The 14,531-nt window shown below is 32.8% G+C and overlaps 1 pseudogene; it reads left to right on the top strand.

The window, feature by feature from the left end:
• The first annotated feature begins 221 nt into the window (after window positions 1–221).
• LOC144283824 (large ribosomal subunit protein eL13 pseudogene) overlaps window positions 222–14,531 on the top strand; it is a 74,515-nt pseudogene continuing 60,205 nt past the window's right edge.

Below are 14,531 nucleotides of genomic sequence, written 5' to 3'. Positions count from 1 at the left end.
AAAAATTATATTGGCGAGGTACCCTTACTCTTCCCAGGCACAGGGCCACAAGGTGTCTCACTCAAACTTCTGTCTTGAAGTACATTTGATATTTAGCATTTTAAACAATGTGATTCTCTGTGGGCCCAGGGGCTGTAGGTATAACCCCAGGCTACAGAACGAGGGACTAATGAGCTGGCTTGGCCCATGATTCACAGCAACCTAGAAGTGTTAGTGGCAAGATGGCAGTAGGTATGGTGAGAAACAGCACACATGAGCTGGCTCCTCCTCCCAACCTGCAGGTAAGCCCCCAGATGGATGGGTTCAGGTTATGAACACTTCAAAGCTCACTGTGATCACAGGTGGTGACCTGTGGGAAAACATCATTAATAAACACTTCTTGATAGCATTAATGATAGATTATCATCTCCTAACACCTTATTGACTCTTCAATCCACTCCAATTTTGCAAAAAAGCTTGAAACTCCCAGATTATTAAATGTGTTCTTTCCAAAGTAATGTTATTTTTAGATCCACTGAACACATCTCTGCCCACATCAATTTCAGCAGAATTTGTCACTACTGAACACACCCTACTTCTTGTGAATTATTGCACTATTCTGGCTCTGAGCCATTCAGCCATTTCTTCTCTTTTCTTTGATGAGATCTCCTGATACGTGCTTTACACAAGCTATAGATGTTTAAGATTTATTCTTTTTTTATATTTGTAAATGGACAAAAATTTGCCCAGAGGCTCAAGACAAATACTCATGAATCTATATAACTTGCTGTATGTGTCCATGACAATACACTTTAACACAAAATGAAACAAAACAAAAACCTCCTTGTGTGTTTATAACACTTTATTTCATCCCTTTCTATAAGCTTTCTATATCTTCTCAATCTCATCATGAAATACTGGACCAGGTTACCATCATCTTAAGCCTGAATAATGAAATACATTTTCAACTGGAATCTGATTCTGTGTTTGCTCTCTCTGATCTATTCTTCATGCCAGAACCAGAATGATTTTTTTTCTTTTTATTTTCCCCCTAACACTAGCCCAATGCTGTAAGATAATGACTTAAATTCACTCCTGTAGCCTAAAAGTCCAACAGAATCTGACTGTGCATTACTTTTCTCCTATCATTTCCTAATACTCTTTCATTCTAGTAAGCTTTTGCTACACAATCATATAAGATTCAGGTACTGGGAGACTCTTAAAAGAATATAAATATAAAAATATTGAAAACAAATTATATATGAGAATGAATACTAATTTGAAATGTGCAGAGAAATCACAACAAATTACATCTTTTTGAAGACTTACGAATTCTATAACATTAAAAACTGCAAAAAACCACAACACATTATTATTATTAATTACCTGCTTGAACTACTCTATAAAATTTCTCCTGCATTTGATTGTTGGATACTCTAATTGTGTTTTCATATCACAATAATTTTGTAATGTAATTTTCTAAAGAAAGAGTAGAAAGATAATTCAGTCACATATCATGATTGGTCTTTATTTATTTTTATGTATTGTTTGATGCCTAAGCTGTGAGCATTTAAAAGTGGACATACTCTGGTTTGTGTGCACAATGAATGCACAGATTCTGATATTTTAATTTCAGGTTATATCAATCAAACCAGAAAAAAAATTCTGTGTTTATAATTTTATATACAACGTGAGAGTCCCTGATCAGATGGGGAGCCAATAAGTGTGGGGTATCCTAATTGGGAGGGGTCCAGTGGTTCATGTAATGAAAGAATTCGCCCAAGGCAGGACAAAAGAGATAGAAATTTATTTAATACATTGCCAGGTATTTGCAGAACAGCAAAGGAGAGACTGTCTGCCACTAAATGGTGAGGGGCCACAGTTGGAGAGGATGTATGGCATCTTCCCTTTTGGTAATCTTATGAACTGTGACTGGTTGTAATTGGTCAGTTAGGGCCTATGGCTATTTCAAGGTGGGTCACTTTATAAGCCTGTTTGCTTTCAGCTGGGTGGTCACTGTGAGCCCTTCTGCCTTGCTCAAGTTTTCATTGCTCAATCCTATTGCCTAAGGGTGGCCTCTATATACTACAGTATCAGTTCCTGATGAGTAAGAACTTCCATTTCAACTAGGTCTCAAAGGGAGCTAAATCTTCCATACTAGGATTAGTATTTTTTCTGCCAATCATCTCCTGCCTATGTTCATTTCAATATTTTTCTCCTCTACTATACCTCATCTTTCCAGTAAGCATTGCCAAAGCCCACATATTTTTTTCAAGGTTGTAAGTATATCCACAAAATTAATGAAGGATATTTCTAGAAGATATTTGCATTCAAGAATGGTTAATAATAAATATATACTGAAGAGACTGATATGTATCTACATGTACATCTATAGCTACGTCTTGCTAAATTCAAACCAAATGTATCACCAACTAAGCATTAACTTACTGGATCCCAAAACTATTTCTTGTAGTTGGAATGCTAATTTTCATGCTTATTCTGCTTTCTTAATAATTGTTAGATCAGTAAGACAAAAAAAAAAAAAAAAACCCTCACTATAGATGAATACCATCAACCGACTTAACCCAATTGACATGTACAGAGCACTCTACCCAGTAACAAAAGTGTATACATTTTTTCAATTGGACAAAAAAAGATTTACCAAAATAGCCTATATTCTGGACCATAAAATGATTCTGAATAAGTTTAAAGGATTTATTTAAATTTTTTCTAAAATATTTTATTTATTTATTTGAGAGAGATTGAGAGAACACGAGCAAATGGGAGCAGCAGAGGGAGCAGGAGAAGCAGGCTCCCCATTGAGCAGGGAGCTCAATGCAGGGCTCAATCCCAGGACCCTGGGATGATGACTTGAGCCCAAATGAGCCACCCAGGTGCCTTCATTTAAAGGATTTAAATTGTACAAAGTATGTTCTCTGATTACAATGGAGTTTTGATAGCAGTCAATGACAAAAGGATCTCTGGAAAAATCCCATGTAATATAAAACAAATTAACAACTTTCAAATAATGCATGGATTAAAGAAAGTATTAAGAAGGAGGTTAGAGAATATTTTTATTGAATGAAAGTGAAGATGGCATTAAAAAACACAAAGCATTTTGTACTCAGTGAAAATAAAAAATACAAATATGAAAATTTGTAGACTACCACTAAGGAATAAGGTAGTGGTAAATTTATAGTAGTATATGCCAGTGCTAGAGAAGAAAAATAGTTTCATACCAATGACTTTAACTTAATAAACAAACAAACAAACAAAAAAGATGAGTAAATTTAACCTAAAATAAGTAGAAGAAAGTCAGTGATGAAGATGAGATAATACAATCACTAAAATAGAAAATATAAAGACAGTAGAGGAAATCAATTATAACAAAATCTGCTTCTATAATAGTTAAAAGTGTAATGTCTTAGCCAATTCAGGCTGCTATAACAATACATGATGGACTGGGTCACTTATAAACAATAAAAATTTATTTCTTATAGTTCTAGAGGCCGAGAAGTCCAAGATTAAAGTGCCAGCAGATTCAGTGTCTGGTAATAGCTGCTTTTTGGTTCACAGATGACCTTTATTTTTTCCTCTATATTCCCACATGGTAAACATGGCAAAGAAATCCTTGGGATATGCTTTAATTATGGCACTAATCTTTTATAAGAGAGAAGTCCTCATGACCAAAGGCCCCCAAAGGCTCCACCTCCAAAAACCATCACACTGGGGATTAGATTTTAACATATGAATTTTGAGGGGACATATATACTCAGCCTATAGGAGAAAAAGGAATTATGTACTACATGTCAGTAATTCTACAAAATTTAAAATAGACAATTGCTCTACAGACAAAATTACCAGTTATTCAAGAATACATGTGTAATATGAGTGTCACATCTCATATAATATGTGAGATATATACATATATATAATAGCCTCATATCTATTAAACAAAATAAATTAAATTTGTATTTATAAGTTTTTCTGCAAAGTCTAGGTTCACAGGCTTCACTGATGAATCCTACCAAATATCAAACAATCTAGCAGAAAATGTTTCCAAAAATTGAAAAGGAGGGAATACATTCCAATTTATTCTATGAAATCAGTATTACCTTTAACCAAAATCAAAGACATTATAAGAAAACTACAGATTGTTATCCTCCATGTATATAAATGTAAACATTTTACATAAATTTTTCACAAATCAAATTCGGTTATAAATGAAATGGGCAATGAATTATATTCAAGTAAGGTTTATCTCACTAATATAAGATTGCTTTACATTAAAAAATCAACCAATGTAATCTACAATAATAGCAAGATTTAAAAGAAAAAAGAAATATGATAATCTTAAATGATGGAATAACAACAAAAAAACATTTAACCAATTCCGACATCCATTACTGATAAAAGATCAACACTCCAGGTGCAGAAGGCAACTTTCTTAACCTAAGGAAGAGCATTTATGAAAAACCTATAGCTAATGTCATTCTAAATGGCAAAAGAATAAATATATCCACCCTAAGATCAAGAATAAAATAAGTATATTCATCTTCACTGCTTCTATTCAACATTGTACTAGAAATTCTTATTGATGCAATCAATATAAATAAGTGAAAGACAAAAAGGCATTCATAATGGAAAGGAATCAGAAAACTGTCTTTATTCACAGATGACATGAATAATTATATCAATGGTTTTACACTAGGGGTGCTATTGCCACCAGGAGATATTTGGCAGTATCTGGAGATATTTTTAATTATCAAAACTAATGGGGTACTACTGACATCTAGTGTGTAGAGGACAAGGATGCTGTTAAAAATGCTACAACACACAGGATAGCCTCACACAACAAATAATTATACAGTCCAAAATAGAATTGCATTGAGGAACTCTCTTTTTTGGCAGAAAATATAATGACATCTACAAATAAGTTAGTTAAAACTATTAGATGAGTTTAGGCAGATTTGTATGATACAATACCAATATACACACATAAATTGTGTTTCTATATAAGAGCAGTGGACAATTGGAAATTAAAATTTTAAGTCATCACTTACCAGAACATCAAAAAATATAAAATACTTAGAGATAAATATAATAAAAGTAGAATACCTGTATAACTGGAACTACAAATATTGAGGTAGATTTATGAATACATGATACATAAGTGAAAATATATACTTTGCTCATTTTCAGAAGATTCTGTGTGTATGTGGGTGTGTATTAAAGTCTGACCATACCAATTCTAAGCAGAGATGTGTAGTACCTTTCCCATTCACTGTTATTATAGATATAAAATGGCACAAAATACCTAGAGAATCTGATAGTTTCTAAAAAAAAATCGACATAACTTCCATATGACTCAGACATTCTCTTCTTAAGTATTTATCCAAGGGAAATGATGGCATATGCACTTACAAAACCTTGCATGAATGTTCCTAATGCTCTTTTTGTAAAACACAACAAAATATGTTTAACTATGTTATTTGGGCAAGAATAAAAAATATTTCACTTTAGGATATGCTCAAAAGCTTGTAAAAATGACATAATTTCTTCATTTTCACTAGTGACTTCGTTAAAAAAAACATTTAAAGCATGTAAATGCGCATTTAACATTTCTATTGTGCTTTCAATTAGCAAAATATTCTAAGCTGTCTTTAGTCAATGCTTAGAGAAATTTTAACAATTTGGATGGATTAATTATTTCTTTTTTAAAAAAGATTTTATTTATTTATTCATGAGAATACACAGAGAGGAGAGAGAGAGAGGCAGAGACACAGGCAGAGGGAGAAGCAGGCTCCATGCAGGGAGCCTGAGGTGGGACTCTATACCAGGTCTCCAGGATCACACCCTGAGCTGAAGGTGGCGCCGCTGAGCCACCAGGGCTGCCCAAATTAATAATTTCTAAAAATACTTTTATAAATATTGAATGTATATTTTAGTAGTATAAGTATCATTAGTAATAAAAATATTAACAATTTAGTAAACTTGACAAGCATTACTAAAAATAATAAATATTTTAATGTTATTAAGTATGAAATAAAAAAGAAAATCCACATGCAAAAAAGTTCTTAAATAGTTTATTTTATATTGAAATTAACTTCTTTTCCACTTTTGTTGAAAATAATAAGTCTAAGAATGAGAGAATTCCAAGAGAATGAGAGCTATAAACTTCCTGTTATCTTCTACTTTTTTTGAGAATACATAGATGTTACTCAAAATATGTGTTAAAATTATAAGATTACTATAATTATTTAACAATAAGCAATAAAATAGTACTATTAAGAATAGTAATAGTATTAGTATTTTTTGAGCACTAATTATGCTAAACACTGTTCCAGGAACTTTATAGGACTTAACTAACTTAATTTTATAGCCTTTCTTTGAAAAAGACACTATCAACAACTCTAATGTATGGATGAGGAAACTGCAGTTCAAAGAAATAACTAGTATAGGATTCTAAGCAAAAGGGTTGGGAAGCCGAAGTTTGAACATAGGCAAATAGGACACAAGGTCACATTCATTTGTTTTGTTTTTAATTTAAATTTGTTAGCTACCAGATAGTGTAATATTAGTTTCAGGGTAGAGTTTAGTGATTCATTAGTTGCATTTAACACCCAGTGCCCTCCTTAATGCCCATCACCCAATTACCCCATGCCCTCATCTACCTCCCCTCCAGCAACCTTCTGTTTATTACCTAAAGTTAAGAGTCTCTTATGGTTTGCCTCCCTCTGTTTTTATCTTATTTTATTTTTCTTTCCCTTCTCCTATGTTCATCTGGTTTGTTTCTTAAATTCCACATATGAGTGAAATCATATGGTATCTTTCTCTGACTTATTTTGTTTAACATGACTCTCTAGTTCCATCCACATTGTTCTAAATGGCAAGATTTCATTATTTTCTGATGGCTAATATTCCATTGTGTATCTGTATACTACTTCTTTATCCATTTATCTGTCAATGGGCATCTGGGCTCTTTCCATATTTTGGCTATTGTGGACATTGCTTCTATAAAAACTGGGGTACATGTGCACCTTCAAATCACTATTTTTGTATAATATCTAGTAGTGCACTTGCTAAATCATAGAGTAGTTCTGTTTTTAACTTTTTGAGGAACTTCCAGACTGTTTCACAAAGTGGCTGCACCAGTTTGCATTCCCAACAGTGTAAGAGGGTTCCCCTTTCTCCAGATCCTCACTGACATCTGTTGTTTCCTGAATTGTTAATTTTAGTCATTCTGACTGGTGTGGAGGTGGTATCTCATTGCGGTTTTGATTTGTATTTCCCTGATGATGAGTGATGCTGAGCATTTTTTCATGTGTCTGTTAGTCATCTGTATGTCTTCTTTGGAGAAATATCTGTTAATGTCTTCTGCCCATTTCTTGACTGGATTATTTATTTTTATTTATTTTTTAAAGACTTTATTTATTCATAAAAGACGCACAGAGACAGAGAGAGAGAGGCAGAGACACAGGCAGAGGGAGAAGCAGGCTCCATGCAGGGAGCCCGACGCGGGACTCGATCCCCGGTCTCCAGGATCACACCCTGGGCTGAAGGCGGAGCTAAACTGCTGAGCCATCCAGGCTGCCCAGGATTTTTTATTTTTTGGAGTGTTGAGTTTGAGAAGTTCTTTATAGATTTTGGATACTAGCGCTTTATCTGATATGTCATTTGAAAGTATTGTCTCCTATTCCATAGGTTGCCTTTCAGTTTTGTTGTTTCCTTTGCTGTGCAACAGCTTTTTATCCTGATGAAGTCCCAATACTTCAGTTTTGCTTTTATTTCTCTTGCTTTTGGAGCCATGTCTATCAAGAAGTTGCTATGGCCAAGGTCAGAGGTTGCTGCCTGTGTTCTCTTCTAGGATTTGATGGATTCTGTATCACATTTAGGTATTTCATCCATTTTGAATGTATTTTTGAGTATGGTGTAAAAAAGTGGTCCAGTTATATTCTTCTGCATGTGGCTGTCCAGTTTTCCCAACACCATTTGTTGAAGAGACTATCTTTTTTTCCATCAAAGCACACATTCCTTTTATTTAAAGATGTTATTTATTTATTTTAGAGACAGAGAGATGGAGAGAGAGAGTACACACTTGGGGGTGGGGTAAAGGCAAAGGGAGAGAATCTCAAGCAGAGTCCATGCTGAGCATAGGAGCCTGATGTGGGGTTCTATCTCAGGACCCTGAGATCATGACCTGAGCCAAAATCGAGAGTCAGCCACTCAACCAAGACACTCAGGAACCCCTAAAGCTCACATTCTTAATTATTATACTTACCTATATTTATGAGATGTAAGAACATCAAATAAAATAAATTTACTTTGCTCGTAGTCCAACCTTTGCTGGACTGCTTTCATAATGTTAATATTTTAATGAGAAAACTTTTAATCTGAAAGCAGTGCCAAGTTTCTGGATGATAGTGACATGCTGCCCAAACTATTATAGCTGTGCTTAGGCATTTCATCCCTAAAGCACCATAGTGATTGTCACAATTTCATATAATTATCTGCCTTGGAAATGAATAGACCTGAAAAAAACATCCATCAAATGTCTGATTTTTTTTCTATGAGCTTAGGACCTTCTGACAATAGTTGTACATTTCAAGCCTATAGCTCAAAATCCGGTGATACTGAAGAAGAATCTGAAAATTGACATTATGCATTTTACCCTACAGCAACATGCCTTATTATATAGATGACTTCATCTATTTCAAAATGTGCTCCAATTTAAATATCCTGCTCAAATGCCTTCATATTTAGGATTTATTCTTAAATTTGGGACTAAAATAAGGTTATTTGCTTGTGGTTTCTATGGGAATGGTTTTGGAAAGTAAGGTAAAAGAAAATGACAAGTTCTTTGACCTTTCTCTATCTTAATTATTTGAAACTCCTTTCCACAACAAATTCATATCATAGATATAAATATTCACTGTGAAACTTTCATGTACCAGCAGTGAAGACAGTGCTAAAGAGTGAGGAAATTCTGTAACTTATAAGGCCACAAATAAAAATATTTCCTTCCATATTTGAGGTATTCACCCATGAAAACATCAGGGTATAAAGTAAAATCCAATAGAAAACAGCAACAAGGTTGAATAAATTGTAATCTTTACAAGAAATGCGTGCTATTTTCAAAATAACACAACAAAGGTACCCAGATAAAAACATGAAATGGAATTTTTAAAAAGCATCCCATAGAAGAAATAAGAAAAAAAATATAATAATATAGTCACACCAAATATTGACTTGGATATACACTTACTTTTAAAAGTAGACATTACTTTTTAAAGTGATTTTATATTCATAGAAAAATTGAGAAAAAGCACAGAATTCCCCATATAACTCCTGTTTCTACACATGCATAGTTTGCATAGTCTCCCCTACTATCGACATGTTTTTACCAGGGTAGTACATCTTTTACAATCCATGTATCCTACACTGACACATATTTACAGAAGGGCTCATGTTTATATCCTATGTGTTTTGATAAATATAAAGTGATATTTTTCTATTAATAGAGTATCATGCAGAGAGGTTCTTTTGCCCTGAAAATCTTCTGAACTCTATACATTCTTATTTATTCTTTGTTCATTCTTCCCTATATCCCAATCCTTGATATTTTAACTCTCCCTATAGTTTATCCTTTCTAGAATGTCATATAATTGAAATCATACAGTATTATAGCCTTTCACATTGGCCTCCATTACTTAGTAATATGCATTTAATTTAATTTAATTTTTTTTTCATGGCTTGCTAGCTCTTTTAGTTTTTAACACTGAATGCTATTGCATTGTCTGGATGTATCATAGTTTATTGAACATTGTTTCCACGACAGTCTATTGTAAATAATAATGATGCTATAAACATGGAAGCCCAGATATCCCCTTGAGGTATTGGTTTCATCCCCTTTGATTTATACTCAGAAGTGGAATTGCTACATCATATCATAGTGTATTTTCAATTTTTAAAGGAAACTCCACACTGCTTTTCATAGTGGCTGTACCAATTTAGCTTTCTACCAAGAGTGAACCAGGGTTCTCTTTTCTCTATATCCTTACCAGGATTTGTTGATATTTCATTGTGGTTTTGATTGGCATTTCTTGTGATTAGTGATGTATCTTTTCATGTACCTGTTGGCCATTTGTATGCCTTCTTTGGAAAAATATCTATTCAAGTTATCAGTCCAATTTTTGATCTGATTGTTTATTTTATATCAAGTTGTAGGAGCTCCTTATATATATTAAATATTATTCCTTATCAGATATATAGTTTGCAAATATTTGTTTCTATTCCATACTTACCATTTTATTTTGTTGATTGTCTCTTATGCTGTGATGAACTTTTTTAGTTTGATGTAGTCATATGAGTTGATTTTTTTCTTTTGTTGTTTTTTAATCAGGTTGTTTTCTAGCACTTTTGAATATCTTGCACGTGTCTACATTTTATGTGTTTAGAGCTTTATAAAAATTTTCATACTCAATATTATAGATTTTTATTAAAACACACGAAACTCTCTTGATTGACAAGGTAAAAAAATTGTAATCTATCTGCACGAATTGCCCATGTAATTGCAGTTAGAAATATTTTATTCAAAAGTAATTCCATCCGGGCCTTTCCAGTTCATTCCATTTCACTTTCATTAGTAAGCCATGGTGCTATGAGCATATATTCTATGATTTTTAATATAGAATTCTTTTTTTTAATATAGAAAACTTAAACAACTGTTTTATCTTGATGATACAATATCATTGAATATAAAACTACTCACATATTGAAATAAAGTAAAAGTTACTTTTATTTGTAACCTTTTTTAAAAAAGATTTTGTTTATTTATTCATGATAGAGAGAGAGAGAGACAGAGACACAGGCAGAGGGAGAAGCAGGCTCCCTGCACCGGGAGCCCGATGTGGGATTTGATCCTGGGTCTCCAGGACCGCGCCCTGGGCCAAAGGCAGGCGCCAAATGGCGGCGCCACCCAGGGATCCCTATTTGTAACCTTAACTTTGAAATTTGAACTGAAATCAGTTTGTGAATTAAAATAATCCTTTTTAAAAAAGTAATATTTTGTTTAATGTATCAAAATTATTACAACTTTACAAGGTGTTAACCAAGTAACTCAGAAATAGATTTAGGAACTAAACTATGTTGTTAAGGATTTCTGTTCATAGATGTTCCTTATAGCGCTATTTATATTGATGGAAGAATTGGAAAAGTCTACATAGCAAATATTAATAGACTAAATTATGCAAAACATAAGCACCTTTTACCATTTTTTAAAAATCAGATGTCCAGATTAATATTTATGATATATGTTACTAAATTAATGATTACATTTAGGATCATATCCATTATGAAGGTTTTTTTTTCGTTTTTTGTTTTTGTTTTTGTTTTTTTTTAATGAAAAGTAGAAAGGGATAGACAGGTATGGAGTGTGGAAAAAACTTAAAATTTATTTTATGTGTTTTGATCTTTTTATTTTGCTTTGTTCTTTTTTGTTATTCTACTGTAAATGAAATTATTTTTTTTAATTTCAATTTTGGACTCTTATTGCTAGTTAATAGAAACAAATGACTTTTGTGCATTGTCATGTGTTTTTAAAAAACATTTTTTATTCTTGATTAGCAATACAAATCTTACATTCATTCAAAGACTACCTTAAGGAAAAACACTTAGATACATTCTCTGCCAAATCATCCTTACTGATACAACCCTTCAGTAAATGCTCAAGGATATAAATCACTATCAGTGTATTAGTTGACTCTATTATATCATTTATATTTCTATGTGGTTCACGTTTTCCTTGTAACCTCACTAAAACTGCCAACTCTTGAGACTGAAGACCAAGACTCAGTGAGTAGTGCAGTATATGTGGTGGTAGTGATGTATGAGTGAAGCAATAAGGTATTATTTTTTGATTGATCACCTGTTTCTTTTCCTCTTTATTTTGGTTGACTGGCCTGCAAAATCTTCTCTCACAATTATATACTGCTATACTGCTATCATATACATTTTTCTTATGGTTTGTTAAAAAAAAAGAGAAGAAAATCTTTGCTATAAGCTAAGTGAAAACGCTTCATTTGCAACCATAGCTGTAAGTAATCCTTAGCAAGAAGACGAAGAGTTATAGCTTATCTTTTCATTTTCTTATTTTCTATGGCTCCTTAATTATATTATTTTCACTTATACTCTATTATCACATTCACAAAATACTCCTAAATACAAATATAAGAAAAGATGGGATGTCATGTTAGTTCCTGTACATTGCCATGTATAATAACCATGATTTAGTGGTACATATGAGGCATTCCAATCTGTAAAAGAAAGCTGATTATATATTTATGTATGTCTATTATCTATCTATCTATCTATCTATCTATCATCATCTATCTATCTCTATCATCTATCTACCTATCTATCTAGACATAATATAAATATACTTGGCTTTCAGTGATTTAAAAATAAGATAGAGATTATGTTACCTTAAATTTTAGTACTTTTTAAAAAGATTTATTTATTCATGATAGACATAGAGAGAGAGAGAGAGAGATTGAGGCAGAGACAGAAGCAGGCTCCATGCCTGGAGTCCAACGCGGGACTTGATCCCGGGACTCCAGGATTGTGCCCTGGGCCAAAGGCAGGTGCTAAACCGCTGAGCCACCCAGGGATCCCCTAAATTTTAGTGCTTAATGTTCTAATTCACTAATAATAAATTTCATTTCAGTATTTTATTTTTTATTCATGCAATCGGGGGGGGGAGTTTCTTTTCAAACTCCTCATCAATGTGAGAACAACTCTCAAATATGTTGACTAAGTAGGTGGTTCTTGATGGTTATTTTTAACATTCTTCTTGTTCTCATTCTCATTATATTTCAACTGTGTATTCAAAGAAATACCCAAACTTATAAAAGTAATTTGGAAAAACGAATTTATACAATTTTGACCTCTATTTAATAAATTTATTTATTTAATAGTAAATAATGACAGAATACTTCTGTCATTGCAATAAGATTTCATCGGACATTGTAATATAAAAGCATGACAAACTTTAAGGAGTAGAGGGGAAAATATTTTCTTCTGAAAAGTTCTGATAAAAATTTGTTTCTATAAGAGATTTTATCCTTTTGTAATTGGAAAAGTCTAATCCTCACATATTAAAGACAAATGTAATAATATCTTACTCTCATATTTCTTAGAAGACTAAGGAATTTAACACTACTTGTGTATATCACCAGCTTTTAAAAAATAAGTTGTTCCTTGAACTGTTAAAATCTAAATTGTTTTAATTAATATTATGCTTTTCATTGAAGTATAATTAATATACAGCATTATATTAGGTTCAAGTGTACAAAATAATAATTAAGCAATACTATACATTACTCACTGTTAATTAGTATTTTATTTTTATGTTAGATTAAGGTTATCAATACAATAATACATGTTTTAAATACTGTGATGTATACATACTTTAATATCTATGTTATATAATCTAAAATATAATTGTCTCTCATACTTGTATTTTTCAAAAAACTTTGGAGCCACCAAACAAAACAATTTACAAGACATCACATTTACAGTATATTGTATTACATAGCAAAGTTATATTTAAAATTTCATATATATGCCTATTTTTATCCATGATATAAATTTGAAGTATATTTTGGCTGTGTTCTCAGACAAATCTATAAAAGGCCCTCATAAGATAACACACATGTAACCTATACTCAGTAGTACTTCATTTTCTTTGTTTTAATGTGGTGGATTTTTTTAATTCCTCTTTTTGCCTATGGACATTATCCACATCTTTAAGATTCAATATGAAGTTTAAAAATTGAAATAGAAATTCATATGTATGTGGAGGTTCCTCAAAGGGTTAAAAATAGACCTGCCCTACGACCCAGCAATTGCACTGTTGGGGATTTACCCCAAAGATACAGATGCAATGAAACGCTGGGACACCTGCACCCCGATGTTTCTAGCAGCAATGTCCACAATAGCCAAACTGTGGAAGGAGCCTCGGTGTCCATCGAAAGATGAATGGATAAAGAAGATGTGGTATATGTGTACAATGGAATATTACTCAGCCATTAGAAACGACAAATACCCACCGTTTGCTTCGACGTGGATGGAACTGGAGGGTACTGTGCTGAGTGAAGTAAGTCAATCGGAGAAGGACAGTCATTATATGATCTCACTCATTTGGGGAATATAAATAACAGTGAAAGGGAATATAAGGGAAGGGAGAAGAAAAAGACTCCTAACTCTGGGAAACGAACTAGGGGTGGTGGAAGGGGAGGAGGGCCGGGGGTGGGGGTGAATGGGTGACAGGCACTGAGGGGGGCACTTGACGGGATGAGCACTGGGAGTTATTCTGTATGTTGGTAAATTGAACACCAATAAAAATAAATTTATTATTTTAAAAAATTCATATGTAATAGTGAATGTGATAAAGTTCTGAGTATGAGAACAAATTTCTACAGATGCTTCAAATTTGTCAAATAGAAGCTAAAAGATGTTTTTTAAGGTGTGCACTATTAACCTTCATTATTTGC

The sequence above is a fragment of the Canis aureus genome, chromosome 14 (genome assembly GCF_053574225.1).
Source record: "Canis aureus isolate CA01 chromosome 14, VMU_Caureus_v.1.0, whole genome shotgun sequence".
NCBI classification, from domain to species: domain Eukaryota; kingdom Metazoa; phylum Chordata; class Mammalia; order Carnivora; family Canidae; genus Canis; species Canis aureus.
The sequence above is the reverse complement of the archived record's forward strand: the minus strand, read 5'-3'. Positions and strand labels throughout refer to the sequence as shown.